The sequence below is a fragment of the Neoarius graeffei genome, chromosome 7 (genome assembly GCF_027579695.1).
Source record: "Neoarius graeffei isolate fNeoGra1 chromosome 7, fNeoGra1.pri, whole genome shotgun sequence".
NCBI lineage: Eukaryota > Metazoa > Chordata > Actinopteri > Siluriformes > Ariidae > Neoarius > Neoarius graeffei.
In genome coordinates, this window is record NC_083575.1 from 80,133,856 (window position 1) to 80,150,924 (window position 17,069).

At 49.0% G+C, this 17,069-nt stretch overlaps 1 protein-coding gene across 1 annotated transcript in view; it reads left to right on the forward strand.

Moving 5' to 3' along the window:
- The first annotated feature begins 14,162 nt into the window (after window positions 1–14,162).
- The window catches only part of sgms2a (sphingomyelin synthase 2a), a 47,315-nt gene continuing 44,408 nt past the window's right edge, over window positions 14,163–17,069 (forward strand). Inside the window, exon 1 of the mRNA XM_060926473.1 lies at window positions 14,163–14,298. The gene's annotated coding sequence lies outside the window, so the exon portion shown is untranslated. The remainder of the gene's footprint in view (window positions 14,299–17,069) is intronic.

The following is a 17,069-nucleotide window of genomic DNA, read 5'->3' on the forward strand; positions in this document are numbered from 1 at the left end:
GAACATGCAAACTCCACACAGAAAGGCCCTCGCCGGCCACGGGGCTCGAACCCGGACCTTCTTGCTGTGAGGCGACAGCGCTAACCACTACACCACCGTGCCACCCCCAATATAAGATTTATTCCTCAAAATTTGAATGAGACCAAGCCTTCCTCTTTGAACCGTGTCCAAATCTGCAATGCAGTTGGTACCTGTGGCAGCGGGGGCGTGGTCAAGCGCCGGTCTGTGACAGGAGGGCGGAGTCAGGGAAGGTAAGTGGCAGAATCACGTCACCTGAGAGCAATTAACCTGTTTGTGTGTCTTCCCAGTGACTGCGCCCTATATCAGGAGGGAGAGCGAGAGCAGAGGGGTGCAACCCTGAACCAGACGCCAGTTGTGTGTGTGTCTCTGTAAAAAGTATTGCTAGACTGAAAAGTGTGGCAATAAAGCCAGTTGATAAAACCTGATCTCTGTCCTGCCGTCCTCTGTGCTCCACCCACACGTAGGGTCGTTACAGTGGTGCCGAAACCCGGGACAGTGGAGCACCAAACCCGCAGCCCCATGGAATCCTCCCCGTTCGCCGATCTGATCCACGCCCTCGCCACGGCTCAGCAAAGCCAGCACCAGGCACTCGTCACGCTCCGAAAGGAGCAGGAGCAGCGCTTCAAAGCCCTGGTGCTGGCCCAGCAGGAAGATCGCGAGGCGTTCCGGCTTCTCCTCGCGTCGGCGGGGTCCACCAGCGCTCCGGCCGCGGGCCCGTCTCCCCTCATTGTCACCAAGATGGGCCCGCAGGACGACCCCGAGGCTTTCATCACGTTGTTTGAACAGGTCGCCGAAGCCTCGGGGTGGCCGATGGAGCAGCGCGCGGCGCGCCTCCTCCCCCTGCTCACGGGAGAGGCACAGCTGGCCGCGCTACAGCTCCCCGCCGACCGCCGGCTGGCCTACGCGGACCTTCGCCGGGCCGTCCTCCAGCGCGTGGGGCGCACACCGGAGCAACAGCGCCAGCGCTTCCGCGCGCTGCGACTGGAGGAAGTCGGCCGGCCGTTCGCGTTCGGCCAGCAGCTCCGGGACGCCTGCTGGCGGTGGCTGAGGGCCAACGATCGCGACGCCGAGGGAATCGTCGACCAGGTGGTACTGGAACAGTTCATCGCCCGCTTACCAGCCGGAACCGCGGAGTGGGTCCAGTGCCACCGCCCGGCGTCGCTGGATCAGGCAGTCGAGCTGGCGGAGGATCATCTGGCGGCTGTCCCGGCGGCAGGACAGCAGATGGCATCTTCTCTTCTCTCCTCTTCTCTCTCTCTCTCTCCCCCTCCTCCTGTGTCCTGTCCTCGCCCCATTCCCCCTCCGCGGAGGCGGGGGCCGGCACCCCCCCAGCCGGCCCGCCGCACCCGCGGTGCCCTCCCGTTTCTCCCTTCTGTGTCTGTCTCTCCCCCACCTCAGGTGAGTGAGCCCCAGATCACCGGTGCAGAGGGAAAGCCCGGGCCGGTTTGCTGGCGCTGCGGGGAGCCGGGCCACCTTCAACAGCAGTGCACGGCAATGGAAGTGGGCGCGGTGGTTCGGATCCCCGACGCGCCAGAGGCCGCCCTCGATTGGGCCGGAGCGTATCGCATACCGGTGAGTATCCAAGGGGCTACATATCAGGCGTTGGTGGATTCTGGTTGTAATCAGACCTCAATTCGCCAAAGCCTGGTTCAAAACGAGGCATTGGGGGGAGCACAAGGGGTGAAGGTGTTATGTGTGCACGGGGATGTTCACAGCTACCCTTTGGTGTCGGTCCACATTATTTTCAGAGGGGAAAAATTCATAGTAAAGGCGGCGGTTAATCCTCGCCTTACCCACTCTCTAATTTTGGGGACTGATTGGCCGGGATTTCGGGGTTTAATGACACGCCTAGTCGAGAGTGGGTCCTGCCATTTGACAGGGGGAGGTCCCGGTGTCGCTTTGGCGGGAGCAGCTGTCACAGAGCCGTCTACGTCATCTCCGCGTCAGAGTGAGGAGCCGCCGGCTCCTCCTCTCTCTCTTGGGGAATCCCTCGCGGATTTCCCATTAGAGCAGTCGCGAGACGAGACTCTGCGGCATGCGTTTGACCAAGTGAGAGTAATCGATGGTCAAACGCTCCCGCCGAACGCCACCCCGTCCTTCCCCTACTTCGCGATTATGAAGGATAGATTATACCGAGTGACGCAGGACACTCAAACTAAAGAGCGAGTCACGCAGCTTTTAATTCCGAAGAGCCGCCGGGAATTGGTATTCCAGGCGGCTCACTTTAATCCCATGGCCGGACACTTGGGGCAGGATAAAACACTAGCCCGAATAATGGCCCGTTTCTATTGGCCGGGGATTCGCGGCGATGTCCGTAGGTGGTGTACGGCATGCCGCGAATGCCAGTTAGTAAACCCAGCGGCCATTCCAAAAGCGCCTTTGCGCCCTCTACCGTTAATCGAGACCCCGTTCGAGAGAATTGGGATGGATCTCGTCGGGCCATTAGATCGGTCAGCACGAGGGTACCGCTTTATATTAGTTCTGGTGGACTATGCAACGCGATACCCGGAAGCAGTGCCTCTGCGCAATATCTCAGCACGCAGTATTGCCGAGGCACTCTTCCGCGTCATCTCCCGAGTTGGAATCCCGAAAGAGATTCTGACTGATCAAGGCACTACGTTTATGTCACGAACACTGCGCGAACTGTATGGGTTATTGGGGATTAAGCCGATCCGCACCAGCGTGTATCACCCACAAACGGACGGTTTAGTGGAACGATTCAACCGCACCCTCAAAAATATTATTAAAAAATTCGTAAGTGAGGACGGACGTAACTGGGATAAGTGGCTCGAACCCTTGCTGTTCTCAGTGCGAGAGGTCCCCCAAGCCTCCACGGGGTTCTCCCCGTTTGAATTATTATATGGGCGTAAGCCGCGCGGCATCCTGGACGTGCTGCGGGAAAATTGGGAGGAGGGACCTTCACAAAGTAAGAACGAAATTCAGTACGTTATGGACCTGCGCGCAAAACTCCACACACTCACGCACCTAACTCAGGAGAATTTGCGGCAGGCCCAGGAACGGCAAGCCCGCCTGTACAACAAGGGTACGCGCCTTAGAGAGTTCACTCCGGGAGATAAGGTACTCGTACTGTTGCCCACGTCGAGCTCCAAATTGATCGCCAAGTGGCAAGGACCCTTTGAGGTCACACGGCGAGTCGGGGACGTCGACTATGAGGTGAGGCGAACGGACAGGGGTGGGGCGCTACAGATTTACCACCTCAACCTGCTTAAACTCTGGAACGAGGAGGTCCCCGTGGCGTTGGTGTCGGTAGTTCCAGAGAAGGCGGAGCTGGGGCCGGAGGTTCAAAAAGGGACATTGGCATCGCGTACCTCTCCGGTCCCCTGTGGAGACCACCTCTCCCCGACCCAACTCACGGAGGTCGCCCAGTTGCAGACCGAGTTTTCGGATGTGTTCTCGCCCCTGCCCGGTCGCACTAACCTCATAGAGCACCACATAGAGACGCCCCCGGGGGTGGTAGTGCGTAGCCGCCCTTACAGGCTACCCGAACACAAAAAAAAGGTGGTTCGGGAAGAACTTCAGACCATGCTCGAAATGGGCATCGTCGAGGAGTCCTACAGTGACTGGAGCAGCCCGGTGGTCTTGGTACCCAAGGCCGACGGGTCGGTCCGGTTCTGTGTGGACTATAGGAAAGTCAACGCGGTGTCTAAATTCGACGCGTACCCAATGCCTCGTATTGATGAGTTGCTCGATCGACTCGGCACTGCTCGCTTTTATTCGACACTGGATTTGACGAAGGGATATTGGCAGATCCCCTTGACTCCACTATCCCGAGAAAAAACGGCCTTTTCCACACCGTTTGGTTTACACCAATTCGTCACCCTTCCGTTTGGGCTGTTTGGGGCGCCCGCGACGTTTCAGCGGCTGATGGACAGAGTCCTCCGCCCTCACGCCACGTATGCAGCAGCATATTTAGATGACATAATCATCTATAGTAATGACTGGCAGCGGCACCTCGAACATCTGAGGGCTGTCCTTAGGTCACTGAGGCGAGCGGGGCTCACAGCCAACCCAAAGAAGTGTGCGATTGGGCGGGTGGAAGTACGGTATCTGGGCTTCCACTTGGGCAACGGGCAGGTGCGTCCCCAAATTAATAAGACGGCAGCAATTGCGGCCTGCCCGAGGCCCAAGACCAAAAAGGGGGTGAGACAGTTCCTGGGGCTGGCTGGCTATTATCGCAGGTTTATACCTAATTATTCGGATGTCACCAGCCCGCTGACTGATCTCACTAAAAAGGGGGCACCAGATCCGGTCCAGTGGACGGAGCAGTGCCAGCGGGCTTTCTCAGAGGTAAAGGCTGCACTGTGTGGGGGGCCACTTCTACACTCCCCTGACTTTTCTCTCCCTTTTATGTTGCAGACCGATGCGTCGGACAGAGGGCTGGGGGCGGTTTTGTCCCAGGAGGTGGAGGGGGAGGACCGCCCTGTCCTGTATATCAGCAGGAAGCTGTCGGTGCGTGAGGGGCGCTACAGCACCATAGAGAAAGAGTGTCTGGCCATCAAGTGGGCGGTTCTCGCCCTCCGGTACTACCTGCTGGGGCGCCCTTTCACCCTCTGTTCGGACCACGCGCCCCTCCAGTGGCTCCACCGCATGAAGGATGCCAACGCGCGGATCACCCGTTGGTATCTGGCGCTCCAACCCTTTAATTTCAAGGTGGTCCACAGGCCGGGGGCGCAGATGGTCGTGGCGGACTTCCTCTCCCGTCAAGGGGGGGGGGAGTCGGCTGCAGGCCGGACGGCCGCCCGGCCTGAGTCGGGCGGTGGGGGTATGTGGCAGCGGGGGCGTGGTCAAGCGCCGGTCTGTGACAGGAGGGCGGAGTCAGGGAAGGTAAGTGGCAGAATCACGTCACCTGAGAGCAATTAACCTGTTTGTGTGTCTTCCCAGTGACTGCGCCCTATATCAGGAGGGAGAGCGAGAGCAGAGGGGCGCAACCCTGAACCAGACGCCAGTTGTGTGTGTGTCTCTGTAAAAAGTATTGCTAGACTGAAAAGTGTGGCAATAAAGCCAGTTGATAAAACCTGATCTCTGTCCTGCCGTCCTCTGTGCTCCACCCACACGTAGGGTCGTTACAGTACCTAACCTGCATGTCTTTGGACTGTGGGGGAAACCGGAGCACCCAGAGGAAACCCACGCGGACACAGGGAGAACATGCAAACTCCACACAGAAAGGCCCTCGCCGGCCACGGGGCTCGAACCCGGACCTTCTTGCTGTGAGGCGACAGCGCTAACCACTACACCACTGTGCCACCCCCAATATAAGATTTATTCCTCAAAATTTGAATGAGACCAAGCCTTCCTCTTTGAACCGTGTCCAAATCTGCAATGCAGTTGGTACATTTTTAGAGAATTCTCTCATAACCGCACGCTGCACAGTCTTGTTCGACTGTGTTCGAGCGTACTCTAACACACAAAACGCCTTTTCTTTTCCAGTGAATGGCATTTCTATACCTAAAAAGATAAAAACAAAAAACATTAAGCATAAAATGTTTAGCCGTTTCCAGACATGCTGTTAAAATTTGAGCTCAATTGAACGAGAATTGGCAAAGTTATTAGATTGTGAAATGATATCAAATTTTTTGAAACAACCTGTATTTATCTATCTATCAATTTTCTGCAAAGGGTGAAAGCTACAGTATGATGCTCCCAGCACCAGTATTGATGAGTAGACAAGGTGCATTTCTACCACTTTTTCCAGATCTGAAGATTTTTTTTTGTTTCCTTTTCAAAATCGGGTAGTTTATGATACCACCAGGAAACCCATCCATCCATCCATTATCTGTAGCTGCTTATCCTGTCCTACAGGGTTGCAGGCAAGCTGGAGCCTATCCCAACTGACTATGGGCAAGAGGCAGGGTACACCCTGGACAAGTCGCCAGGTCATCGCAGGGCTGACACAGAGACAACCATTCACGCTCACACCTACGAGCCACCAATTAGCCTAACCTGCATGTCTTTGGACTATGGGGGAAACCGGAGCACCCGGAGGAAACCCACACAGAGAACGTGCAAACTCCACACAGAAAGGCCCTTGTCAGTCGCTGGGTTCAAACCCAGGACCTTCTTGCTGTGAGGTGACAGTACTAACCGCTACACCACTGTGACGCCCCACCAGGAAACCCAGGAGGATTTCTGGTACTCTTTATAGTTTCTAGTCCAGAGTAGGTATAACTCTGATGACAAAGCACTACTGGGGTGGAACTTGCCATCCTAAACGTTGGTTATTAGCTCATCCGGCCGACAGGTGATGAGTTTATGCCATCATGTTGTCTGGCGTCCGTCTAGCGTCATCCACATTTCACAAAAATCACTTCTTGTCTGTCAATTCTTCACTGCTTTTTCTTCTTTTTGGCAGGAAGGTAGGTCTGCCTGGGGTGCATATGGTTTCTACCCAAATTTGCATAATTGCAATTAATAATGACGATATGGAGTAATTAATCCCTAACGAGCAGTTTCCACACAAATCGTTTCTTCTCCCTTAATTCTTAGCCTATTTTGATTCTTTCTGGCATGAAGGTACCTAGGGTGCATAAAACTTCTACCCAGATTTGCTTAATGACAATTATTAACAAGTGTTGCCAGGCAAAACAAACTTTACCCAGTAGCACTTATGATGAATATGAAGGAAAATATCATGAAAAAAATAGGTCCCCTATGCGTACATGTGGCTACTGCTTATAAATAAAATTGTTTTCTGATCCCATGTCCATACAGTAAATATAGCATATATATATATATATATATATATATATATATATATATATATATATATATATATATATATATATACTCTATGAAGCGTAATCCAAAAATGAACAATTTTTTAAAAAAATCACAGAAGTAAAATATAACAAGTGTCTGTACTTTATATTATTCTCCTCTTACCTCTTACAGTTTTTGAAACCGAAACCTCAGAACCAAGGTAGACATATACAGGCTGTTGCCATGACCCTAACTCTTATTCCCCAGAAATGGCCTGGCACTAGAGCTCAGTGGAACGCACTTTTCCCTCTGTAATAAGCATAAACATGTCTGAAAGTGATTTCTTTAGTCTAGTCCATTTATTTCGAATGGTGAACCGAACTGTATACACTCACCGGCCATTTTAATCAGAACATGTGTATGCGCAGTGCGTGATTGTTACACTCTTACATTCTTACAGCACAATGACGTAGTGGCTAGCGCCTCTATATGAGGCAATAGACACAACAAAAACAATTTTGACCTTTTTGGTGACCGGATGACGCTCAAAATGTTGGAGGTTCTATTTGAGACCATTGCATTGCATTACATTGGCAATCTTCTGTCTCGAGAAGGAATGGAGTTTTGCACCTTAGAGTTAGTCTATGATGGAATTGCAGTGGCGGCTGTGGCTGTAAAGCCCTATCCTGGATCGGCAGGTCCTGTTGCAAGTACCACAGGTAAAGACGGTGTCGTCCGAATGCGCCGACTCTGCTCTCTCACGTCTTCGTGCTCTTTTCTCCTCCCACTGCTCTTCTCTCCTCTGCTCTGATGTCTCAACAGCAGACCTGACAGCAAGTTTCCAAGCATTACGGTTTATTGCCACTACTTCAAAGCCGGCTGGTTCAATGCCACCCGCCTTGAGGTCCCACTTGCACACATCTTTGTAGCGGAGTGTGGGTCTTCCTGTAGGTCTGGAGCCAGTGGTAAGCTCACCGTACAAGATGTCTTTGGGAATTCTGCCATCTTGCATGCAGGTGACATGGCCGAGCCAACACAAGCGTCTCTTTGTGAGCAGGGCAAACATGCTGAGAGTTCCCGCCCATGCCAAGACATCCTTATTGGGAATGTGGTCCTGCCAAGAGATACCAAGGATCCTTCTGAGGCAGCGGAGATGAAAGGTGCTGAGCCTGCATTCCTGGCGGGAGTATAGGGTCCAGCTCTCGCTACCATACAGCAGAGTGCTCAGCACACAGACTTGATACACTTTGATCTTTGTATTAATGGTGAGCATGGAGTTTTCCCACACTCTCTTTGACAGGTGGGCCATTGCTGCTGAAGCCTTCCCGATTCTAGTGTTCAGCTCTGTGTCTAGGTTGAGACTGCTGGAAATGGTGGAGCCAAGGTAGGTGAAATCCTCCACCACGTCTAGAGTGCAGTCACCGATGGAGATGCAGGGTGCAGAGGTGACATCTTGGCCAAGGATGTTCGTCTTCTTTATACTTATTGTAAGTCCAAATTCTCTGCAGGCGTCGGCAAAACAGTTAATGAGATCTTGGAGGCCAGCCTTGGTGTGTGCTGTCAGGGTGGCATTGTCAGCGAACAGCATCTCACGAATGAGAACTCTTCGCACCTTTGTCTTTGCGCGAAGGCGCGTGAGATTGAACAGGCTGCCTTCGCTTCTGGTGTGAATGTACACGCCCTCTTCAGATTGACTGAAGGCGTAGCGCAGCAGCAGGGAGAACAGGATACCAAAAAGTGTTGGGGCGAGTACGCAGCCCTGTTTGACTCCACTCTTGATGGGGAAGGGAGCCGAGGAAGAGCCATCATACTGAACTGTGCCTTGCATGTCTTCATGGAATGATGTGATGATCCTCAGAAGCTTAGGGGGACATCCAATTCTCTGCAAGAGTGTAAACAGGCCTGACCTGCTGACCAGATCGAATGCCTTGGTCAAGTCTATAAAGGCAATATACAAAGGACGTCTCTGCTCGCGGCACCTCTCTTGCAGCTGCCTCAATGAGAAGATCATGTCTATTGTAGATCTCTCAGCTCTGAACCCGCACTGCGCTTCGGGGTAGACATATTCAGCAATCAGCTGCAGTCTCTTCAACATGACATGGGCGAAGGTCTTGCCAACAGTGCTTAGAAGGGATATGCCATGATAATTGTTACAATCGCTGCGTTCGCCTTTGTTTTTATAGAGCGTGATGATGTTGGCATCGCGCATGTCCTGAGGTACGGTTCCTTCCTCCCAGCACTGTAGCAGGAGTTCGTGGAGGTAAACGAGGAGGCTCGACTGTTTGCCTACTTTGATGACCTCAGGAGGGATGCCATCGTTTCCTGGAGATTTGCCACTGGCTAGAGATTCAATGGCCTTGCTAAGCTCCTCGATGGTGGGTGGGGCATCAAGCTCTTCCATGACAGGCAGGGGACTCGTGTTTTCCACTACCATGTCTGTCACAATGGTCTCCCTCGAGTACAGTTCTTGGTAATGTTCTGCCCACCTCTCCATCTGCTTTGCATGATCAGTGATGATTTCGCCTGAGGTAGATTTTAGCGGGGCGATCTTGATGACACTGGGGCTGAAGGCCTTCTTCATACCTTCGTACATGGCTCGTATGTTGCCACAGTCGGCGGAAAGCTGGATACTTTGACACAAGGTCTGCCAGTAGTTATTGGCGCACTGTCTAGCAATCTGTTGGGCATTACTTCTCGCCCTCCTGAGGGCTGTAAGTGTCTTTTCACATGGATCTTGCTTGTAGTTGAGTAGGGCAATTCTTTTAGATGCAATAGCTGGCTCGATTTCCACAATACCGGCTTCAAACCAGTCAGGGTTTTTCTGCTCCCTCTTTCCAAAAGTGTCAATAGATGACTTATATATAGCGTCGTGGATGTAGTTCCATCTCACATCGGCGCTGCTTGTTGGGCAGTTAGTGAGGGCCTCTTGGATGGTGTCTGCAAGGCGTTCACTCAGCTCAGGGACTGAAGTCATAGCCGTGTTGATTCGAGGTCATCCTTTATGCTCTGAATGATGGATCCGTCTGGGTTGAAGACGCACCTTGCTGGCGACCATGGAGTGATCAGTGTCACAGTCAGCGCTGTGGTAGCTGCGTGTAGAGAGGACACTGTTCAGTGAGGGTCTTCTGGTGATGACTAGATCCAACTGGTGCCAGTGACAAGATCTGGGATGCCGCCAAGACACTCTGTGGTTGAGCTTCATGGGATAGAATGTATTTGTGATGCAGAGGTTGTGAAAAAAGAGCATAGCTCAAGGAGTCTTTGCCCATTCTCATTGAGGTTGCTGACGCCAAAGTGACCAATGCAGTGGGGCCAGGAGATGTAATCGGAACCAACCCGTGCATTAAAGTCACCGAGCAGGAACAAGTGTTCATTGGTGGGAAGCTTCTCGATGGCGGTCTCGAGCTCCTCATAAAATTCATCTTTCGCCTCTGTTGAAGAGCATAAAGTTGGGGCATAGACGCTCACGATGTTCACGGGGCCTGAGGTGGTTGTACGGCGAAGAGAGAGGATGCGGTCTGTGCCTTCTGATGGAGGTTCAATTGCAGACAATAGGGAGTTTCTTACTGCAAAACCTACGCCGTGCACACGGTAGTCCTCTGGGGCTTTCCCTTGCCAAAAGAATGTATAGTCCTTTTCTCTAAGGCTGCCGTTTGAGGATCCTGGTTTCCTGCAGTGCTGCAATGTCTATCTCGAATCTCTTGAGCTCCCGACTGATGACCGCTGTCTTTCTTGCATCATCAACTTGTTGTAGGTCATCAGAGAGGCCAGGACACATGGTCCTGATATTCCAAGTTGCCAATCTCAGCGCTGGCGGCTTTCTTGTTTTGTTTCTTGTTTTTCCTGGTGCAGGGTTTGCAGTCAGCTCTTCGGTTTTGTCCTGAGCTCCAAGCACCCATTGGAGCAGGCAGACTGTGATGGGTCAGCACCTTACTGGCTGGGGGCTGCCCAGCTTGAGGCAGGCAGTAGCTGACCAGTGGGATGCGATGGTCCCTCCCACCGTCAGAGACAACCCATAGCGTCCGAGCTCACGTCAACTCGCTCCGGACTTATAACTTGTAACTGCTGTCTCCCATGTTGTTTCTGCTGCTGGGGTAGCGGCACTGAAGTGACCTCTCCAGGGCGCAAGCCTGGGCGACGTATGTGGAGATCCTGGGTTGCCCAATCGTCAGGACCCCCCTCTCGGCCTCGCCGGTGTAATCCAAAGGAATGCGAAGCAGTACATTTGGCACCGGGTTGGCTGCAGGAGTTGCCGGAGTCAGTTTGCACAGCACGCTGGTCCGCCTTCGGGGCTCCACTCCTGATTTGAAGGGTTTACTCCCCTACACTAGGCTGTTGGATCCACTGGGATCACCTCCGCCTGCTAGCCTTTGACTGCCCAAAGCAGCTCCTCTGCCTAGAAATGATGTAGTGTAAACACCACCCCCTCACGTGGTTTAGTCCGCCAGCTGAAGTGGTGTCCTGGGGTGTGGCGCTTGGAGCCAGCACGTGAGAGTTTGGGAGATGGATGAGGACCAGTGATGCCCAGCTATCCTACATAGTAGGATACAGCCGCTAGACGCCAAAAGTGCTACCTCTATCCAGAGCTCTGTACACCCCTATTTGAGACCAATGCCCATCTATTCTGAAAGTTTCATGAAGATTGGTCCAAATGTTTTCCCATAATATTGTTAACAAAAAATCAAAGAAACCTGACTGAAAACAATACCTCGCACCCTGGTGGACTCTGTCCCAGGCGAGGTAATGAAGTTATGGACTAATTAAGCCTTAATGAGCAGTTCAACAAAAATCACTTCTTCTTGGTCAATTCCTTGTTGTTTTGGATTCTTTGTGGCAAATAGGTAGGTATTTCTAGGGTGTATATAGCTTCTATATAGCTTGCAACATTTATTGTGTAAGGTGGCCCACTTTGGATCGTTCCTTCTGGACTAGACGGGGCTGGAGGGAGCTACGTTGTCCTTGGCCATCTCGTTTTTTTTAAAAGTGACCCTCCTATTAAACAAACACTTGTATTGCTAGCAAGTGCTGTAGCTTATGGTACGCAAAGAGGAATGTTTATAGGACACTTTTTTAAAAATTAACTTTTTAAGAACTTTACACGTTTCTACCAGGCGTACCAACGTTGCTTGCAGCAAGCTTTGTGCAAATGTAGCTCCAGCTCTGCTGCTTGCCTTGTGCTGTTGCTTTAAAAGCTCAATAAACATAATCATGTATTCACACCACAAAGCAAAACAATAAAGAAGGACATTGCCATCTTAACATCTGTGTTTGTGTTGTGGTGTTGCTGTGCTGCTGTCCTCCTGCGCTGTGTTAAAATTACATAACCATCACACAGCCTGTGACTTATTGTACTTCATGATCCCAAACAAGGAAGTCATTCAGAAACTATGGAGTTGTTCTTGTAGAACTCTGGAACTCTTGTTCAAGGTTTCTTTAGGTCTTCATGAGGTTCTGGAAATTAAATGTGAATGATTTGTACGGAATAAAACATCAGGGCATGATCTAATAGGAAAATACAGTAATCGTCTTACATTTATATGGACTTGTATGACAGATGTTTGCGATAAACAGCCTTTGATTTGACATTTTCTGTCAGGAGACTTTTATTTCGCCTTTAGGGAAGGAGTCTCCAGTGTCAGCACTTTGTCACAGTCAGAGGTAAAGCTGTAACGTTAAGTTCTCCTGCATGGGAAAGTCTTCAGGACAAAAGATTTTAGTGCTTTGTGATTTCTCAGTAACATGACAAGCCTTATTACATTAAAGGCATTTTAGCAAACACTCTTAACCAGAGTGAATTACAATATACCCAGAGTAGCAGTTAGGGGTTAGATGCCTTGCTCAAGGGCAGTTCAACCATTCCTGCTGGTCCAGGGAATTGAACCAGCAGCCTTTTGGTCCCAAAGCTGCTTCTCTAAACATTAGGCCATGGCTTCCCTTTATTGAGTTCAAGAAAGAGAGAAATGAGAGGCTGGTAAAATAAAGACTGTTTTTATAGCTGCTATAACATAAGTGATAACAGGAACTAACTTGTTTTGAGGATATTCCACAACATTCAATGTAACTATTTAACAGTTATTCCATGAAATCGAGTTGTACATGAGCTGATCGCTGTAAGCCATGTACGACGAGATTGAGTGGAATAACTTTTATTCTATCCACATTCACTGGATTTTGAGAAATGGAGCATTTTTATTTTTTGCAAATTCGATAAATAAAAACTTTATACAAAACGTCTGGCAAAATCGTTTCCGCTTAGAATGTAAACAAACCGGCAAAATGACAGAGCAGTTTTTTGAAAAATGTTATTATAATAATTATTGAAAAATAAAAAAAGATACATTCTTACCATGAAATACTTTCATTCCATATTTTGTTGCCTTTTTTTGTATTTTTTGCCGTTTTTGTTTTCGAGTAGAGCTTTTATTTCGTCCTCGGTTGATTCACCGACACAGTCTGCCATTTTTTTTCTTCTTTAGTTTTTTTTTGCCAATTGGCAAACCAACTTAAAGGTGAATTACTGCCACCGACTGGGCTGGAGTGTGGAACAGGAGATATTGAGGGTTAAAAAAAACAAAACAACCTATATTCTTTTATGTTTCTTTTTCTTTTAAATACTTGATAAAGTGACTTGATGTGCGCCGCCATTTTGTTTTTCTCTACTCACAGTATATGAGCTGATATCCTAGTAGTAGCCAATCAGAGCACGTGATTGCTCATATCCAGTGAATGTGAATAATCAAAATGGACACAGGACATGTCATTCTTTAATATAAGACATTGTAAGCATTGATAAATTGATGGATAGATCCTTTAATAATAATAAAAACACTGCATCACACCACCCCATTTTTGATTATGTTCCCAGAACAGCATGCCCCTGAGTGTTTTCTTCATTACCACATATACCACACCAGGAAAATCAAACATCAAGAAAGCTGAGTAGAAATAAATTTGCACCACATCCTTAATCACGTTTTTTTTTTCCTGGGTTTTCTAATTCACCCCATTTTTACATGGATAAAATACACCCAATAGACCCAGATGCCTTAAACATAACATATAGCTGCTTAACTGCGACTCATTCTACTCTTCTACGTTATGTCTAGCCCTCTTTGGTGTGGCCAGATCTTTTTTTATTCTTCTTTTTTGATCCTGTATTTAAAGAAGAAGAAGAAAAGCAGTAGCATGTCATTAGCAGCGTGTGCTAACCTGTAGGTCAGGAAAGTAAAACACAGCCCTGGGTTGACGTTTCTGTAAATAGCAGGCAGGGCTGAGCGATCGCAGGCAGACAACCCATCCATTACCATCTGTGTGCATGTGGAAGACATTTTCCCCTGCCAGTTTTCCACCACACAACGTCCCCATCAGGGCAGAAGGGTGGAGGCTGAGGAAACATGCCACTCCGAGTTTGAGAAGGCGAGAAGGATAAGCCTGGAGGAGGACGAGAAACACACACACACACACACACACACACCGAGGGACATAAGCTACAGCTGGGATTGCGTTTGACTCTAGGACAGATCTGTAGTGTTCAGCATTCAGATGACGTCCTTTCGGATGGTACAGTAAAATTTATCTCTTTTTTTTTTGGCTGAATGCTTTTAATATAGGAATGTGTGTGTGTCTTGTGTATACGGGTAGCATTCCAATCAAATAAATCTTGTAAGTGTATCCGAGCGCTGTAGGAAATGTGGTTATCCATGCAACAAGTCTTTCTCAAAAGGAGCAACATTTCAGGGAAATGATTAGCTTCATGCTTTGTATTCCTCCATCCCTCTACATTCGTCCTTCTTTCAGCATATCCACTGTTTTTCCAGTGTTTGTCTGCTGCTGATTATTGAGATGCATTTTGGGAAAGTGATGGGCTCGGATCTCTTAATGGAGCTTTTAAGTGGTGCTCTATTGGAAAAACCCATTTCAGATACACTCTCATGTTTTCAGCCGAGGAGAAGTCTCATTAATTACATCTGATATCGATATCTAGACAGGAAGTGATCGTTGGATAAATGTGCTTAAAAAGAAAAGTCATATTTCAAAGGTTAGCACAATTGTAGCTTTTATTTTTATAATAACAGACCACAAATAATAATCATCCATGTTATGGATACACTCTAATCTTATTAGACTAAGTTTTATTAGTTACTAATACTAGTGATGCTGTTTAACAGAAAATTGTAGTTAACTCTTCGATCGTACTTATACTGGATGCGCTATGTCAATGTGCGTCTGAATCCGACACAGAACAAGTGCTATATAGGTGGGTTGCATCCCACGTCACATCCGCCTCATTAGATATGCAAGCCATGAAGTGGTGGTCAGCTAAGCTCACTGTTCACAAAGCGTTACTATCATTGGGGCGCCTTGCTAGTCGTTAAAATGCCCTATGCTTGCGTTGTTTTGGGCCGTTCGAATCAAACAAACCGTGAAACTGATAAAGTTTCCTCCGGGTTCCCCGTGAAGTGATAAAAGGTGAATGAGCAAAGGATTTTACTAAAAGACGATGAGAAAGGTGGCGCTTGAGCCTTTCACTGTGATGGAAGGGAGCCGAGTCGAAGAACGCTCGAGTTTGCAGTGATCACTTCTTGAAAGGTTTGTAAATTCCCCTGATTTATTTCGTTTGGATTCGCAAATGACTTTTCTCGCCATTTTCTGTTATTACGTGATGTTTTAAAGTTCAGGAGACGCTTAAGTCCTTGGATGTGTTTTTGTTTACTGTTTAATCGTAGTCGCCATATTGTAAACTAATGCATATATGAGTAATACCCAGGTCTTTAAAGGTGTTCCTGTGGATCTTTGTGAATGATTTACCTGGAAGACGAGCAGGGAGGATTGAGAATCGAGCGGCTGTGGGTTGTTTACACCCGACACTAAAACTTGTAGCGTCCTAGCTTAAATGCAGAGGACAAATTTCACTGTGCTTGAGTGTCTGTCTGTCTGCCATCCTCATAGTTGATCCAGGAAACGATCAGCTAGCTTCCCTGAATTCTCTTGGGTGATTATAGCACACCAGAGGGACCCAAACCCTCATCTGATGACAGGTACACATACACACTTATGGGCAATTTAGAGTAGCCAGTCGACCTAATCCACATGTCTTTGGACTGTGGGGGAAACCCACGCAGACATGGGGAGAACATGCAAATTCCACACAGAAAGTCCCCCGTCAGCCACTGGGCTCAAACCCAGAACCTTCTTGCTGGGAGGCGACAGTGCCACCACACCACCATGCTGCCTGTGCTTGAGTGTACATGTGACAGATAAAGACTTCTTCTAGTGAGTGCAACTGCAGGCTAGAGCAAGGCTAGATTATGTCATTTTTCTGAACAGATAACTAAATCATTCTAGCTAGTGCTTAGCTATCTTAGCCTTAAAGGCGGCAACTACGCACTTCTGTCAGCTTATTAATTAGAGGGCAGGTTTTTTTCTTAGTCGGCCTATACAACGTGTGGAATATAGTATAGAGTGTGTTATAGAACATGGTGTAGAATGTGTCGTGGAATATATTCGAGTGTGTGTTATAGAACACACTGTTATAGAACAGTGTTTCTCAACTACTGGGCCATGGCCAAACCGCCATCTAGTGGGCTGTGAATTTTTTTTCAAGTTTGAAGCCAAATACCAAATATTTCAGGATGTCGTAGTATCCCAAATCCGGTAGCTGATTTAACATACACTTTTCAAGTGAAATAAATACATTTGTGGATAAATTAAGAAGAACAAGCCTTTATTATTGTCATGTTCCTCCTTGGGTGGCACGGTGGTGTAGTGGTTAGCGCTGTCGCCTCACAACAAGAAGGTCCGGGTTCGAGCCCTGTGGCTGGCGAGGGCCTTTCTGTGCGGAGTTTGCATGTTCTCCCCGTGTCCGCGTGCTCCGGTTTCCCCCACAGTCCAAAGACATGCAGGCTAGGTTAACTGGTGACTCTAAATTGACCGTGAGTGTGAATGGTTGTCTGTGTCTGTGTGTCAGCCGTGTGATGACCTGGCGACTTGTCCAGGGTGTACCCCGCCTTTCGCTCATAGTCAGCTGGGATAGGCTCCAGCTTGCCTGCGACCCTGTAGAACAGGATAAAGCGGCTAGAGATAATGAGATGAGATGTTCCTCCTTTGCATTTAACCCCCGAACGTGCGCCTGCGTGCACAGAGCTTGCATGTGTAGTGGGCAGAATAAATAAATCCATTTGTGGGTAAATTCTATGGATCTGTGATGCCTGCTGGAAGAGAAGTGCAGGGAGGGTTGAGAATCGAACAGCCGTGGTTTGTTTACACCCGATACTAAAACTTCTAGCGTCCTAGCAACCATCACAAAGATGCGTCCAAAGTCCAGAAATTCC